Genomic DNA, 18,156 nt, shown 5'->3' with positions numbered 1-18,156 from the left:
GGAGAGCAGCTGGGCGTCTGGCAGCTGGTGAGGTCAACCTACAACAGCAATGAAACAACAGATTTTTTTTATTCCAAATTTTCCTTTGATGCTTTTTAAAAATCATTAAAATAGAAATAGGTAAATCTACCAGCTCTGATTGTTTGTGAGGAGAGGAGAGAAAAATGAAAATTAAGAGCAAAGATGCTAGAAATTATTGAGATTCTCAGTCTGCTAACAGTCCAGGTAAAAATGAGAGATAACTGAAGTTAAAATGTAGATTTTTCTTTTTGATGATTTTAATTTCTTTAATATTCATTACCCCCCACTTTTCCTCAGAAGAGCTATTTCTATAATGCTACCTGAATGTAATAAACTTTAGAGCAGAATTATTTGTTCTTCTTAACGGCATTATTACTCTTTGCCATGAATGAACTCACAGTATAGGCAGAGTATCTCAAAGGCAAGACAGAAAAAATCCCTCTCTGTTTTTTTTACAAGACAAAATTCTTAGTGAAACCAGAGAAAGAAATCTAGACTCAGTTTGAGAGGAATAATCCTTTGACTAAGCAATGAGCATCATTTTGCAGTGTTACAAAAGGAAAGTGGAAGAAAATAAGAGACGGAGCAGAACTGTTTAAGACACCCCAATCTGAAGGCACAAATGCTTGATTTCTGCTCATGCTGCTCCATTATGCCATGGAAAGGCAGGCTTGGCTCACTGGAAAAGGAGATTTTCAATAAAGTTATGGAATTCTGCTGTGGCACTTAGAGCTGCCAAGTTTACATGAGCAGGACAAGATGGAAAGCTGACTAAGGCAACTAAGTTGACAAGGATACCAGTACGGTTGTTTCCTGAGTAGATGTTACCATAAGATCCTCACCAGATTTAAGCACCAAAGTAAGTTACCACTATTGGTAGAAACACAGAAGAGGCAAGCTTGGCTGCCTTTCTATTAATGGAAGTTTCTTGCATCTTTTTTCATGGTAAAATTTTATACTTTCAGATATGAAGACATTCTGGAAAGACAGAGGAGTGCCAAGAATCAAGTGAGTGAGTGATTTGAAGAAAATAATAGAGACATGAAGCAGGAATCCTAGTAGGAAAAAAATAGTAAACTAAATTTTTTGTTACCTGGGCACATATACATACTGCAAAAAAGTTGACTTTGCTCTAATTAATACTGAGATTATTGAATAAATGTGGTGGGCTGCATGCATGCAAATACAATTAAATTTTTAGTGAAATAAAAGGCATTTTAGATTATTTTCTTTTTCCTGCCTGTACTAAATCATATGTATATACATATGTAGCTTAAATATTCTCATTAATCCACTATGTTCTGCATGCTGCAATCTAAATTTCTACAGGTAGCAGCAGCACAGAAATTCCGAGGCTGATATAGTCCCCTATAGTGCATGCTACATCTGGGCCACACTGGGATTTGAGTAGTTTTGTAGAATTATGGGGGAGATTATTTTCTTGAATGGTAATTGCAAATATAAAGCAAAGATACTGGTAAACCTAAATTACTGGTGTAGGGATTTTAGTTTTTCACCAAAAAATTGTCATTTGAAAGAGGATCTGTGAATAGGACAGTCTGCTGAATAGGGCTGAAGAAAATTGAAAAGGATCATATCTTCACAATATGTTATGTTGTCATAAAAATTATATTAGTAATGTGCCTGACAGATTGATGTTTTACAGATGAATGCTGTTTTTAACTAGAGCAGGCTAAACAGATGCCCCATGAAATCTATCTTTTCCTTTTGAGGGTTCCTATGTGGTTTTTTTCTTCTTTTTTGAAAACCCTATAATTCTTATTAGCAGTACTAAAATGCTTTGTTTCCATACCTTCCATACATAAAGGTAAAGCTTTTTAAATTGTTGCCTTTTGCATATTTCGAAGAGTTGAAGTCCCCAAAGCAGAAAGAAATTGATAAAAAAATTTGACAATAGACTATGATCTTTTTAAATGACAACATTTCAATCCAAAGAATCAGCATTTTAAATGCTATTTCTGCAGTAATTCATCACATTATTTTATAGGAATTTAGAATTTTTTATTGTGCAAAAAATTACTTTGGATTTTTCTCTACAAGAATGTTTTGTTTGTTTGTTTGTTTGTTTTTTTCTACTGCATCTATTCCAGAAAATAAACTCTTTCTAAAAACTTATTTCAAACGATGAAAATATTACCTTAGCATGAGCTAAATTATCATTCCAGTTAATCCATGCTCTGAGTTTCCCATCAGAAATCTAAAAATTGCAGTGGTAGGGGCATAAAAGTAGAAAATGAGGCAACATCTTCATTTGCCATATCTTATCAATACATATAACAATGAACTGCATGAGAAATGTACTTCTCTGCTTTGAAAAAAAGATTAATGACAATAAATATAGCTTTATAAAACTAAAAAATTTCCTCATAGGCATAATTAAACTGTTGCTTACACTCAAACTTGTGTGAATTCAGTTAATACTGTTTAGGTATTGTTGATAATTTTTTAAACTTTTACTATTTTTTATGGATAATGAAAATCCATCTTTTTACAACTTAAATGGGATCTGAAATATGACTTCTTTGTATGTGAATTCTCTGTTTTACCATGTCATAATATTAAAATGACATAGCCTACCTGGTATTAGGAAAAAGAGACAAGCCTGTGGCTATCTTTACACTAGTACAAACTTTACCTTGATCCACTTTGACTAAAACGGTTAAAAGTATGTGCACTCAAGTTTAGTTATTACATATACACAAATTTGAGCAAACACAACAACTTAAATCTCAGTATCACAAAGACTTCCTAAAAGTACTGAAAATCCTGTCCTTGCTTCAAAGAAGTCCCAAGATATTAAAAAACACATACATTTCTGTCATGGTTTAACCCCAGATAGTAACTAATCACCACACAGCCACTCACTCCGTCCCTCTGGGTAGGGTGGGGAAGAGAATCAGAAAAGTGAGAAGACTCGTGGGTTAAGGTATAGACAGTTTGATAGCTAAAGCAAAAGCTACATGCGCAAGGCAAGCAAACCAAGGAAGTAATTCACCACTTCTCATGGACAGACAGGTGTTCAGCCATCTTCAGGAAAGAAGGACTCTATCACAAGTAACAGTGGCAGGGGAAGACAAATACCATCACTTTGAACATTCCCTGCTTTGTCCTTCTTCCCCTAACTTGAAATGCATCATGCCATATGTTATGGGATATCCCTTTGGTCGGTTGGGGGTCAGCTGTCCTGACTGTGCCCCCTCCCAACTTCTTGTGCACCTCCTGACTCCTCACTGGTAAGAGGCAGAAAAGGCCTTGGCACTATGTAAGCACTACACAGAAACAAAAAAAAAATATCCTTATGTTATAATAGAATCATAAAATATGCTGAGTTGGAAGGGACCCATCAGGATCATTGAGGCCAAGTCCTGGCCCTGCACAGGACACCCCAAGAATCCTACCACATGCCTGAAAATATTGTCCAAATGCTTCTTGAACTCAGGTAGATTTAGTCCTGTGACCACTTCCCTGGGGAGCCTGTTCCAGTGCTCAACCACCCTCTGGATGAAAAAGCTTTTCCTGATATCTAACCTAAACCACCCCAAACTCAACTTCATGATGTTTCCTCAAGTCCTGTCACCCCGTTGGCAGCACAAATACAAACCATAGCTCCGTAGTAGCTACTGTGAACAAAATTAACTCTATCACAGTCAAAATCAGCACAATTTCTTTATCAGTGGTACAGATCTGGAAACTTTATACAGCTTAGGCTACGCAAAAGGTTCTGTAAATTATCCATCTGCAAAAAATCAGCTAAAAGTATGGGGTCCCAGGAGCATCTCTGCCAACCCAATCAAGCTCAGCCCAGCTCAGCTCAGCCTGGTTTTAAGCAGCTTCCTGTTTAATATATAGGCTTCTACCCACTTTCTCAAGACTGGCATCTGTTTTGTGAGATTTTTATGTGATTTTGTTTTTTTCCTTACAACCTTAAGACATTGCTCTGAAAGAAGGAGAGTAAGGTCTGAATGTGAGATTCCGCTGTTTTTTTCTTGTTAACTTATGATAAAGATGATTACAGTTGTGGGTTCTTTTAAGCAATCATGAATGATGCATTTATGAGTAATACAAATACGTGTTAGAAAAAAATGACATTGATTTTACTGCAAAGTTACTGGTTTCACTGGCATACACTAATTCCTTTCCTACAAAAATAACTAGATAATATTTTCTATTTAAACAATTGATAGCATTTCTGTGTTGTAAAGAATACAGTGCAATTAAGTGTCATGCAAAACACAACACACTATGTAATATCAGACAGAAATACAGTTTTACACATTTCATTTCACTGTGAAAATTGTTAGGGTAAAATATACATTATTAATTCTACCAAAAAAAAATATTCTTTTTACTCTCAGAAAATGGTTAGAAAAATATTCTTAAAATGTGGTTGCACACAACAGCTTCCTATATTAAACATGAACAAAAAGTTGTTAATAGAAAAATAAACAGTATTAGGAATAGCATCACCATATTCAGTTCTTGGGAAAAAACTGAGCCCAAAGTTCAGCATGTATAGCAGCAAACTGTTATGATGATAAACCTGTCTGATTTCTGAAAGTGAATTGCAATGTTGGTAGCTGTTATTTAGTACAGGAAAGCATTATTCTTTTTATTTCTATTTGCATATTAGGATTTTTCTGTGACTGTTTCTGTTTGTTGATTTCTCTGTTGCAACTTTTTTCTTCCCTTCACCTCACTGTCTCTGCACAACTAGCCATAAGTGTTTCTCTGCTATCTGTGTTCTTGTCACTCCTTGGCAGTTTGCAGGTTTTCTTTTTTCTTTTCTTCCTCTTCTCATTTCTGTTCCTTTCTTCAGCTATTTCCTATGACAGCTAAAAAACATTAACAAGGCTTTTAATTAGTCAGAATTACTGTTAATGATGTAAAGATTGTAGTTAATATTTACCATTCCCATAAGAAGGCCATAGCACAATTAAGGAATAGCATGTTTTCCTTTTTTCTAGTTTAACGTTATTGTTCTTCCAAGTTATAATAGATGCTGAATACTAATAAAGTACAGCCAGTCCAGTGAAAGGCATCGGAGGGTCACCAGTCTGAGCACCACACACTTGACTTAGCTTTTCAGTTGTCAGATGAAACAGGCTGCTCATGAATATTTGGGTACCTGCAAGTATCATTTTTTTCAGCTCTGGACTATGTATGGGTTTTTGCTAGCAGAATTTATATGCAAAAGGTGTGTTGTATAACTTTCCAGTGGAACTTAGGCAGGAATTGAGCATAAATGGAGCATAAGTTATTCATGAATAGAAATTGTAAGATTGTTGACAAAAGTAGATCTATTCATTTTACAGTTGTTGTCATCCATATGGATGCATTTCAGTCTAAATGCATTTATACTTTACTTTATTTCTTAAAATATTTTCATAAGAATGAGATATCTGAACTTTTTGGTATTAACAGAGGCTTGGAGCATAAGGAAATTCAGCTTAAATTAGAAATTTATTTCTAAGTCTGTTAATTATCATATTCAGAATACAGAAAGAGAAAGAAAAGAAAGAAAGAAAGAAAGAAAGAAAGAAAGAAGGAAAGAAAGAAAAAGAAAGAAAGAAAGAAAGAAAGAAAAAGAAAGAAACAAAGAAAGAAAGAAAGAAAAGGAAAGAAAGAAAGGAAGAGTCCGCCAGTTCTCATTACGTGTCTAAGATGAAACTTATCTTCTTATTTTTTTCATAGATGTATTTGAGAAATTCTTAATGACTATGTAAAAAATTATGTTGAGACACTTCAATAAATATGTTATCACAGCATTACATATGAGCAAGTTATTACGTCTGTGTATTACACTGCCTTATTAGAAAAACTAGGTGTTAGCCCATGAGGACAAGAACACAAGAAGGTCCAAATCTGATATCAGAGCTAGTAATCCACAAAATTTGAACGGAATATTCCAGGTTTTGTTCTGAGCCAACTATAAATGTCTGTTGTTATTACTGTTATTATCACACATCATTATTTATTCTTATTGATTGTCTGGCAACATTATTAATATGTCTGTCTAGCTGCACACTTTAGTGCAGACCTCATTAACTTTTGCCTGAAACCTTTACAGAACCAAATGTATGTGAAAAACAAGCATTTTGACTCATATGACTCACTAGCACATTTCAACATAATCACATGTTAATTTCCATCAAATCACTTCATACTGAGAAATAACTCTTTCTTGTTAGCATGTGACATTAAAGAGCCCTGGATCCTAGGCTAAATGTTGTAAGTTATGCACAAACAAAAATAGAACTGTGGTCAATGTAAATTCAAATTATGTTCAGAATAGTTATGCTGGCTATATCACCTTCAATTTTCAGTAAGTGGGAGATTCTGATAGTAAAGTATAAAAAAAGATAACATAGAAACAAGTAGAAGTACAAAAATTGTAGATCCATCTGCATATCCCACAGAATATTCTGAGTTGGAAGGGACCCACAAATATAATCTTAAGTGAATGACCTGTATAGGGATCTTTTTCATTCTCTGTTCTTTCAGGTATAGCTTCTGCTCTGTCTGAACAAAAAGGCAAAAGAGATATTTTTTTCTGAACCCCTGGGATGGAAGCAACACAGAAACATTTTCTCTTCATCTGAGAAAAACCCTTTCCTTACTCTGAAATAAACATGTATCAAATTTCAGACATTCTTGGAAAAGGAAGAAAGTTTTCTTTCATTTTCTCTTTCAATTGTAAATCCCCCATTCTGACATATTTAGAAACAGGACAAAACCTAGTAGTAAATGGAAAAGGGTGGAAAAGTATGCATGTGTATTTAGTGTATCTGTAAAATGACTGGATAGTGATTATATCTCTAAGTAATTTGCAGTAAGATGCAAGACATGACAGAAAGAGAACCAGCATACTCTGCTGTTTGAGGTTGTGTGGTACTCGTGGTGTTAAGAGGACTGTCAGTAGCTCAACATCTCAAAGGAAGGCCAAGTCTTACAGCATCTTGCCTAGCAACAGCCTTCAGCCAGATAAAGACAGAAATGTGTCCAACTTCTTCAGAAACAGCCTCATCAGTTTAAACTGATGGACAGGAAGATGATTTATACACACAAGTAAGAAATTCACTTGTTCATACAAAATACAGAGGTTTGTGTTAGCATCTTATTACGGTTACAAGTCAGGGGATGGAGCTAAAGTGATGAATATTCATTCCATCATGACATCAGAAGAGGCCACTCTCCCAGCTGGCATGAGGAGTTGGAAAGAGGGCTTTGCTGCAGGTCAAAGCTGTTCCAGGAGTCCCAGTTACCACCCGTAACTGCTTCTCCTCACTGGGACTGTAGCAAAGTCGGGAGTAGCTGCTTTGTTGTTTCTTCTTGCCACCCAGGACCACGGCAAGCTGTTAAGGACTGTGATAACTGCGTCCACTGCCAGTCAGCATTTTCTGTAAGCATAACTCATCTCAGACAAAATAGTTTTCCAGGTTTTGCTTTTCCTTATCTTTCCATTGTGTTCTGGCTGCAGGGAGGGCGTAGGACCATATTGTTTTCTTTGTTCTCCTGAGCTGAATGGTTCAGCGCAGGAGCCTCCACTATTTTGTCTCTTGTTTTTGCCCTGGGCCTGGGGTGTTATCTCTGGAGTTTTGTTGATAATGGCACTCGTTCTGTAGGAGGAACAGGGGAAGATGGCTTTTCCCAGAATTTCACTCCTTTCTGTTCCTTTGGATCTGCTAACACAGCTTTTGAGAATATAGGATTCCCTCTAGATACTCAGAATAGTGTAGTCTTGGTGCCTCCTTAAGGGCTGTCCATACTACGATATATCTACTGCGTCTACCCTGCCTAGAGACAGGTCAAAGATTCCTGAGGTAATTGTCCAGAGACCCACCCCAGGGGTGGATAATTCTGAGCACCATGGAATGTGAGAGGACATGGGCCAGTTTTTGGAGCACTTCTCCAGTGGTCTTGAAGTTCACCCCTGAACAACCTCAGGACCCTGTTAAAGTGATAAGATTTGTGAAGGGAAAATGCTGTGGCAGCCCCAGAGAGGGACAGCTTACTGCAACATGCTAGAGCCTGACCACTGCCTACCAAATGCTGCTCAGTATGGTACAGCACCATACTGAGAAAATGAAAGGCAATAAAAAAACAGACACCACGGCAACTCAGGTTGAAGTTAAGCCAGAAGGGCAACCTAAGCCACTAGAAGTCGCCCCTGTCCAAAAGAGGAAATACAAGACCAAATCAGTTCACCTGATGGGTGACGATGGGGAGGTGGGACCCTCACCATTGTTGGACTCAGAACCAGAAATAACCACCAAATCCCTGTTGTTCAATAATCTATGCAATCTGTGAAAAGACATCACCCACAAATAGGTAAGCCCATATGGACGTGACTGACACGAATCTGGGATCTTGTGGGCTAAGGCACACAGCTTGATTGTACAGACGCGAGCTTTTTAGGATACCTGTCCCAGGATGTGGCATTGATCAGGGGTTTTTAAGGAAATCAGAACCTCTCAACCTCTGGATGTGGCTTCTAAACACAAACAGTGTACTTAATGTTAAAGAGCAACATAAACTAACAAACCTATGAAATCCTTTTACAGGAGATCTGGATGTGTCTTAAACCCAACTATTCAGCAAGGTGTGTGAGACCATTTACATGCATAGATTAGTATATTTGTAATTTTTTAATATAGGATCCAGAATTTATCATTAATTCAATTTCCTTGAATCAGAAGATACTGGATTTCGGCATGGGAAACAAAGGCACTGCATAAAAACATCTAAGTTCTGACATCTAACTGAAAGCTTAATTAAGGAGTCCCATCATTTTGGTTTCTCTTTTGTCACTGGGCAGAAATACTTTTGAGAGTTGGTTCGGCATACCTAAGATCTAGATATAAGATACCTACTTCTTTTCACTAATGCAAAAGAATTTAGAATAATGGTGCTCAACTTATTTGCACATTTATTTACAATAAATGAACCCTTTCAGGTGGGGTAAATCTTCACTATAATTGAATTTTGAGGTGCAAATCAGAACCAAAATTGCATAACCAAGACTAAGGTTTAAGTATTTACTTCTCACAGTGTACCTAGTGTATACTAGTTTGGACTAGTATTTAAAACTTTACAGAAATCAATAAAAGCAGTAATACTCAGATTACACTTGAAATACAGATATTTGTAAAGAAAATTATACCTGTTTTTCTAATTCTTGTTTAAATTGATCAGCAATACATTGTTTTTAACTCAGAAGACGAAATACATTCAGCATAATTCAGGAATAAACGTTTACACAAAATGCTCTCAGTCAAAGAAAAAAAACAGTATAATAGGCAGGATGAACTGGCAAAACCAGCTTTTTACATGAACCATGAGAAAATGCATGGTTACTTTTAAAATGAATAGACTTTCATGCTTTGAGGTATGTACCCGAAATGAGAAAAAATTTCTGCATGGCGAGATTTTTCCATTACAGGTTTCCTTGTATTTTCTTCCAAGACATCCTTGGTCAGATAGATGAGCAACATGTTACACTGTGCACTACATCGACCATTACTCTGATATGATATGATTCTATGTGGATGTGAATAAATACATCTTAGAGACTTTTCACTTTTGCAACATGCAACACTGGAAAAAAAAAGGTGAGTTCCTTTCCACAAAATACATAAGCTCCAAGTACTGTTATGAATTCAGATAAGTATATAGAAAATAATACAAAAGTGCTTTGCTGAATAAATGCCTCAGGGCAAACTGCTACTATTACTGATGTTGCTACTCTAGTAATTGTTAAAGACCTTACAAAAAGAATTTGCAAGCTTCAGGACCAAAACCAGCTAAACCAATGTACTTATACTTCTGCAAGTTTTAGGCAAAGTGCTTGCCAAAATTTGAAAGCTCTAAGTCAGGGAATTAAGGAAGTGAGGCGATGAGACCAACTATTAAATCCTTTGAAATGTTGCTGTCTTGGGAGACATCTTTGTGAGGACACAGTGGAGAGAAATACTGAATAATAAGGATTTGTGCTGGCTAAATAGTGAACAATTGGGCATGTATACTACCATGATCTGCTGTGTCATTGAGAGAAGAGATTCTGAATCCTGCAGGCTGTTAAGAACTCTTCATTAAAGTCATTATCTTTGTAGAGATTTTGCATAGCATCCAGTAGTTAATTTCTTTTTCCTTAGCAAATAGTTTTAAATTAGTCACATAGCATATACCCTTGTGCACAGTTCACCTTTGGGCTTAGTAAATGCAATAAATGTATAAGTTTCTAGACCAAGCTGTTTTTGAGATAAGCAGAAGAAACAGAGGTAGAAAAGACGAACTCCTCTTACACAGACTTTGTGTGTCTAAGTACAAGTTTCTGAGCAGCAGGCAGGTATTAGAAGGGAAAATTCTGTGCCTTATCTATCATTGAAGATTAGGCTGGATGAGCATAACCTCAAACTAAAATGAGGATCTTTCTGTTTGCTAGACCAGTGAATATTATCCTTCTAGCAAGACTTGAAACTTGTATCTGAACTGGGTACCAAACCTCAAGGTAATGTGTTTAAATGTTATAAAGAATTCTGCGTTTACGGGGGGGGGAAGAAAAAAGAAAAAAAAATTCTTGCATTAAAACTACCTTAGTGGCTTTTTCTCTACTGAACCAGCTTTTACCTGATCAAAACTGGGTAGTACAGTACACAATGAAAAGATGTAAAAGACTACTCACTGGAAATAATATCTTAATTATATCACTATTATATAATATCGTCTTCACCAGTATCTGGGATGCCATTCAAATTAGTACTCTTTAGGGGTTTTTTTGGAGGGGAAGATCACCTCAGATCAATGATGATGACGAAGATAGAGTTACTGAGGAAATTCATTTAGATTAGTTATCTAAGAATGAGATTTAGAGCGAAAAAAATAGTTCTCCGTGTGTAGTTAAAAATTTTAATAGGTGATTATAATAACAATAATTACATCATCTATATATTCATTCACCCGTATGACCAGTCTGTTAATGGGGATGTGGTTTTCCCCTTTTCTGATCTGTTGTTTTCTGGGCTGGTAGGACCTAAGTAACTGTACACAGCTCCTGGAATAAAGAGCATGTCTTGTCCACTCAGCAATGAACATTCTGGCCAATATATCAGTGTTGACAGTCTCTCAAGAATACATGCGTGGACCTTTATCTAAAGCATAGTTAACTGAAAGTTATAGGTAGGAAAGCTTTAGGATATTTTACTTCAATTACACAGGTGTTCTGCCAGAGGTAAGGAATGTATCACATTCTCATAGAAAAGGAGTAATGAGGCATAAAAATAAACAATGTCCTGATGACACCTTGTCCTAAATAATCCATGTGCCTGGTTGCAGAGGTTGAGATAGACAATAACTGCTCTTCTGCATCGCTGGAGGAGGTTATCAGTGAATGGTGTGGGTGAGGAGGTGATGTCAGTTGTGTCCACATGTGATGCTGAGAATAGATGAGCTGAGATGGTAACTGAGCCATTCTATCCACTGGCATGAAGCAAACAACCAAAAAGTAAGAAAAATAAGCCTAAAAGTGTGCTTTTGAGAGGCAATACCTTTCCAGGCAAAGGCCAGTCTTCACCAAAAGGGTTGTGAAACATTAGAAGTGTTAAAAAAACTACCCAGTCTGACCATTCATGAGATTCTCTGTCAGTCACACTCTCAAGGCCAGAGACTGTCACTGCTGGGGCTGAAGTCCTCTCACAGGGGCCGGCTCCAGTGAGCTGACAGTGCCCAACTTGACTCCCCATACACCCCACTCACACAGTCAGACCAGGTTTCCTTACCAGTTAAACTCCAGGTTTCCCATGACAGAGTCTCAGATATCTTGTTCCATTAAGCCATTTATTCATGTCACAGTAACACAGAAACAGCCCAAGCTGGTACCTCCAAGGAGGATCCCTAACCAAGGAACCCCTGGGCTTTTACACCCTCATAGTCTATCTGTGCACAAGTCTTGCTCTTCCTCCCAACTCTTCAGCTTCTCCCCTCCTCTCCATGTCCCTCCACCCCACTGGCATCACTGATCTTCATCTCTGTTGTATCCAAACAGTTATCGATTCCCAGTTCCTGCTGTGCCCTTTGTTATCCCACAGGTTGGCAGCCCATGGCTCCCATCAAGAGCTCAATCTACATTTCAATCTGCAGCTCAATCTGCACCTTGCAAGCTGAGCTACCTGAACCAGATATGTTCCTCAACAACAGGCTGCCCAGGGAAGTGCTTGAGTCACCAATTCTTAGAGGTATTTAAAAGACCTGGAAATATGGTACTCAGGGACTTGGTTTAGTGGTGAACTTGACAGTGTTGGGTTAATAAATAGACTTTATGATCTTAAGGGTCTTTTCCAAACTAAATGATTCCATGATTCTATGGCATGTCCAACACTTAGGTCCAGAATTGAAATCTACCTTTAAATCAGATTGCTTCTTTATAAAGACTATTTTATACATAAGATGCTTTTAAAGTATGGGCACTTCATGTTTTTTCAATTGACTCAGATTTTACATTGACAATGGCTAATACATTAGGCCATCCTAGTAAGTGAGTTTTCTCTGCTTTCAAGTTTCACATTTTCACCAGGACATCAGTAAGTGTTGAAGGGTGATCAATCAATATTTCTACTTCTTCCTGGTAAACTGAGTGATTATGTACATGTTTTGTTATCACAGCCTAAAAACTGCATCTGAAAGTTTTCTTTGATAGAATTAATTGGTTAACATTAGGGCAACTAAATAATGCAAGATAAACATGGCTGCAAAAAACCAAGGAAATAAATCCCCTCTGATGTGACTTATTTTCTCTCCTCATTTATAATTTTAAGATCTCTATTGGCATAATTTTTGGACAAGCAGCTGATTTTCACTTTATTTTTCATGCTGTAGATGTTCAGAACCTGATCATTATGACTGTTATTATTTCTGTATTATTATTATTTATTATTATTATTACAATTTAACTACTTAAAAACCATTTTGGTTTTGCAATTTCAAAATAGCTTGTAGGCAATGTCACTCTGCTACTGACTCATTGACAACTTACATCTTCATACTTTACCTTGTGACATCTCTTACAGTAAAAATATACTAATTCTAGTTTCATTCGCAAGATCAGCAATCGGGTACAGTCTCCAGGAAAAAGAGTTCAGATAGTCAACTAGTCAAATACTGCCATCAGCACAAAGTTTAATTGTAGAAAAGGTGTTCTGTGGCTACCATGTTTAAGCCATCTTCTTAAAAGAGTGACAATTTTGTTCTGTTTTGCAGATTATTTTATATAGTGTACATTTACAGGGAAACTTCCTTTTTACCATCTTCACCTAATCCCACTCTTTGTCAAATACTGTCACAAAACTTAACCTTTTGTTATGAGTAACAGTGAATCACTTCTTCAAAACTGAATTTCAGTTCTCAAATTCACAGTCTGGCTGAGGAGATATAGCTGTCACACTTCTGTTATACATTCAGCCTCATAGCAGCTGAAATAAACAGCTTCGTAACTGCTACTCCATTTTCATGTTAAGTTTGACAATTCACTCGTATATGAGAAAGTCTACAGGACATTTTGCGCATTCTCTCCAAGTGTTTTCAGCAAATCAATATGCCATAAAATATCTGAAGTAGTTCTAAGCTTACTCTACTAGTCATTAACTTAATCAACTGCTGTTCAGACACGACACAGATAGTATATAACACCAAATCTGTTCACTTAGATTGTCGATATCTGGCCTTATTTTTGTATCTTAATAGGACACTGGTCTGATTACGAGTAGATTTATTTACATTGGTTAGTAAATGAAGTTGTTTTCCCCTTAACAAGAGAGTCAGTGGAATCACAGGTGACATTTTCATTATTTCATTTTCTAATTCCAAAAGCAACTGATGAAACCTTAATGAGGTGGATGTTTTCAAACTGTCATTAATCTCTGCCTAAAGTTCTTTAATAGGATTATTAGTCTGAGAAAACAACAACCCAACAGAACAACCGAAACCCTCCAAACTAACCAAATAAACACCCACTCCCTCAGGTAGACAATCAATTATCAATGTGTGGGCTTCCTTCATGAATTATATGAGGCACCCCTTCTCTTTTCTAAACAAAATTTGAAGGACCTGGAGTAAATATTCCTTTAACAGAATAAATAAATGGATCTAAAGTGAGTGGATATCAGTTGGGAGGAAAGTCTGTGTTCACCTATGTTTTATGTAGCTGTTTTAAAGGGAATGTCAATTAGGAATCGCACTGTAAAAGTGACATTTCATACATTTCTGCAGCAATATATACGGTGACAATAAAATTTCCAAGATGTAAAACTTGAGCTGTTTTGTGGAACTTGATGAAAGTCTGGTGTCAGGTTGGGCGAGCCAGAGAGATAGATGAAGACTGCTATGCATTGTAAGTTTACATATGAGCATATTCCCTTACTGCATTTCCTATGTTCTGATGAATAGCTCTAAATAATTTGCATTATGTATGTTGTGTTGCTTTTGATGCATTGAAAATACACAGTAGACACTGGTTTTAAACTTGCATGTAATGAGCTTGCTACAGGGTTGAATTTGTTTGTTTATTTATTTTATTTATTTATTGTTTCTTTAAAAAAAATGACGTCAAAAGCTGATTGCTTCCAGCTATTGAATTTATAAAATATCACTTGTAGAAATGAACTTGAACAAGTGCTAAATTTTAAATCAAGATTGTGCATGTAAAATCTGTAAATATGAAAGTATAAGAGAGGGTGATATCCTTTAAAAAACTATTTTAAAAAACTGCAAGAATTTTTTTTTCTTTACATATCTATATCCATTTAAAAAGTTTCCTAATGGAGGTTTCTGTTGAGGATCTTATTCATTTGCTTACTTATATTTCTGAAAGGTGCACATTTTTCTGCATCAACTTTAAAAATTAATACAGCTGTACATAAGAAAAAATCAATGCTACATGTCAGCATACATATATTATGCCTGAGTTTATTGCAGAATGAAAGATATCCTGTACAGGTTTGTGCACTATTTGAAATCTGAAATCTTTCAAATACTTTGTAATCCAGACTACATTACCGTATGCAATATTTATGCTGTGTTGAAATATGTCTTAGTTTTTTGGTTTTTTTTTTTTTAAGCTAACCAGCGACTGTGACATTCTATTTAAAATCTGGGTCGTATTGACTTTTAGTTCTATTTGAGTTGTGATTATTTGTGGAAACTCACAAGGTTTTTTTAGTCAAAATTGAGTAGACATTATGTTCTTTATAAAATTAACAAGCTGCACAATTTTTTGTTTGATCCACATAATAGTAAAACTGGATTTTGAATGTAAGTAAATCCATATGGTCATTTTTACAGGGCTAGACTTTGGTTACAAATATGACTTTAATATGCAATAAATTTTTATTTTCTTATAGTGGATTGTCTGGGGGAAGATTGCAACCTTTTTTCTGTTGAAATCTGATATTTATTCCTAGAAGCATTATTTTTACCACATCCTCATAACTGTAAGATTAAGTGTTTTCAACTTCCTTTCACAATTTTGTACTTTCTTTCCTTTTTTTTTTACTTCCCTCCATTTTCCTGAAAGTGGTTAAATTTCCATTCATGATCTTTCAACTGTTGTCTGAGATCCTTGGGATCCACTACCTGGACAAACAAAACCAAACTACAAAACCTCAAGGAAACAAACAAAACTCCCCATCTTTTATTACTCTTCCCTACATGTATTACTACCAACTCCGACTCAAAGTCACACACTAACGCAAATTCAAGAAAATGCTATATAATGAAGCAAAATCAAAAATAAAATCATCAATATTAACTCTTATGCAATCATGTCAGATCACTTTACTGTCTAGTGGCAAGAGATGCACCCTAGGTTGGGCTCTGCAGGTGTTTCAGTACAGCTGGATGATGGATATCAGCAGCAGTCAGGTCCTATGTAACAGGCAGTACTGCAATACCACACCACCAACATCTAGACAAAGGCTTTGGTTTGCTCACCTCAGATGACACAAATATTTGAATTTTGTAGTTTGCAACATTCTTCTTTCAACCTGACAGAAACTTGTATTTTATCTAGTAATAGAATTAGTATGTCAGTGCTGTGACACCTAACCTCTACTTCTAGTGTACAAAGTGTGATGACATTTTGTTCATTTGAATATGCAATAAATGCCACTGAGTCCAATGATTGTCAGTCAAGCGAATTACGAATGTTTACATGGTAAGCCATGAAAGAATTCTTTAAAAATTATTCTTTTAGATTTCTAAGTCAAAAATGTTTGACTTCAGATCCTCAAACATACAAATGTTTTTTGTATGTTTGTATACAATTACATAAAAATTGTAATTGTTCCATATCATGGACATACAAAATATTAGCTAGCTGCACGGCATTAATTTGTTTGGAAGTGGTACTGGAATATTTACTGAAATCCCTGGTTAGCAAGCATGTTCTTGGATGGCTTTGGAGTTCTGTTAACATGTAGACTAAGGAAAGGGAAGAAAAATGGAAATCAGAGGGATCAAACCTTTAAGTCTGATGTAAGCCTGAATATCTATTGGATCGAATCAGCTGAGTAAGCAAGTATGGCCACTGGAGCTTGTGTCTCATCAGCTCAGCAGCATGGGATGCACTAGAGAGAAAGTGGCAGCTGCTGCAGCGTGCCTGACCTCCATATTTCCAGAGCAGAAGGTCTTTCTTAAAAGACAAGAAAAAACTCTAGTATCTCATGAGGCATAGAATGCTACCAAAGCTATATACGGGTGAAATAGTGAAAAACTGAGAAAGCAGGAAAATCCCCAAACTTTTCTGAAGTTTCAGAAAGGTTTATTTTCACTCAAAAATCAAAACTCTTTCTTACAATACTTACAAATACGACCATGAAACTGCTCTTGGGAGCTAACCTATTCCTCCCCTCTTGTAAAGGTCCTCTATTTGTGTTTAATAAAACGAAACGTGGTCTTCCCTTCACTGGTTTTTAATAAATTCCTTTTTAATAAATTGCCTGAAGATGTTCTGTGTCTGATCTGCTGACCTGCCCCTCACCTCCTGACATAGCAAATGGATTTAGCAACACCACTGAAGAATATTTTCAAACTGAAATAATGCTCAGGCTACTACTGTCTGATCCAAATCCCACAGGGTACCATGCAATTCTTAGTTTCTCTTGGGTGAGCAGCACCTTCCGTCTTTCACTGTGAACAACTCATTTAACACATTAGAAGGTATCATCTTGCCTTGTAAAGTTCAGGGGGAAAAAAAATCCCAAGAAAAAAATTGAGGCATTATTATAGCTTGAGGGTGTCTTACCTGTACAGAAGAGACCATTGGGCTATTCATCTTGATCAGAAAAAGAGATGGTTCCAGGAAAAGACACGGAGAACAACTTTATCTTCTCCCTATAACAGTATGAAAACAAGACAGGTATGATCTTGCAGCTCAGTCTGTAGCTCAGGAACAGAGAATGTTGTCCCTGGCTGTGTTACAGGCTTCCCCTGGGATCTTTTGCAGTCATTTCTGTCCAGACTGGTTACATACTTAAATCTTTACTCGTGAAGGAACATCTGTGAATCTGTGCTGTAGATTCTCAGGATCTGAGTTTCCTAATGTAAAATGTGAATGACAAAGTCTGTCTATTCTCTCCCACATTATAGTTTTCATCAGTAATAAAAGAAGATGCTGCTGTGACTGAGATCCATGTAAATCTGCGTGTTGTGTGTTTGCATAGAGAGATAACTCTGTGGGGGAGAGAGGAAGAAACAAGCAACTAATGTATTTGCATCGACTGGACAGGATGCTTTATCCTTGTCTTATCTTTCAATTTTTAAAGTGTGCATTCATTTAATTGTAATGTAAATCTACTTTAACTTCTCAGGCTTTGCAAAGCCTAAGCATTTTGAGTTTATCACACCAACCTGAAGAGTTTTGAATTTTCTTATTTTTCTTTTTCATTTTCCATTTTTCTTTTTCCATTTTTCTTTTTGTTTTTCCTCTTTTTCATTTTTCCTTTTCTTTTTTTTTTTTTTTTTAAACCTGACGTACTGTGTCTTGATGAAATGGAGTTTGTTTTATCCATAGCAGCATGTATGGTGCTATGTTTTAGACTGGTGGCCAAAACAGTGTTGACAACACAC

At 36.3% G+C, this 18,156-nt stretch overlaps 1 long non-coding RNA gene across 1 annotated transcript in view; it reads left to right on the top strand.

The window, feature by feature from the left end:
* Nucleotides 1–18,156, top strand: part of LOC108639407 — a 38,676-nt gene that overhangs the window by 15,653 nt on the left and 4,867 nt on the right. Inside the window, exon 2 of the long non-coding RNA XR_001920438.1 lies at nucleotides 987–1,029. This is a non-coding gene — a long non-coding RNA (uncharacterized LOC108639407). The remainder of the gene's footprint in view (nucleotides 1–986; nucleotides 1,030–18,156) is intronic.

Source organism: Manacus vitellinus, unplaced genomic scaffold (assembly GCF_001715985.3).
Source record: "Manacus vitellinus isolate BGI_N305 unplaced genomic scaffold, ASM171598v3 scaffold_2_pilon, whole genome shotgun sequence".
Lineage (NCBI taxonomy): Eukaryota > Metazoa > Chordata > Aves > Passeriformes > Pipridae > Manacus > Manacus vitellinus.
Note: the sequence above shows the minus strand (reverse complement) of the source record. Positions and strands in the feature narration are given on the sequence as shown.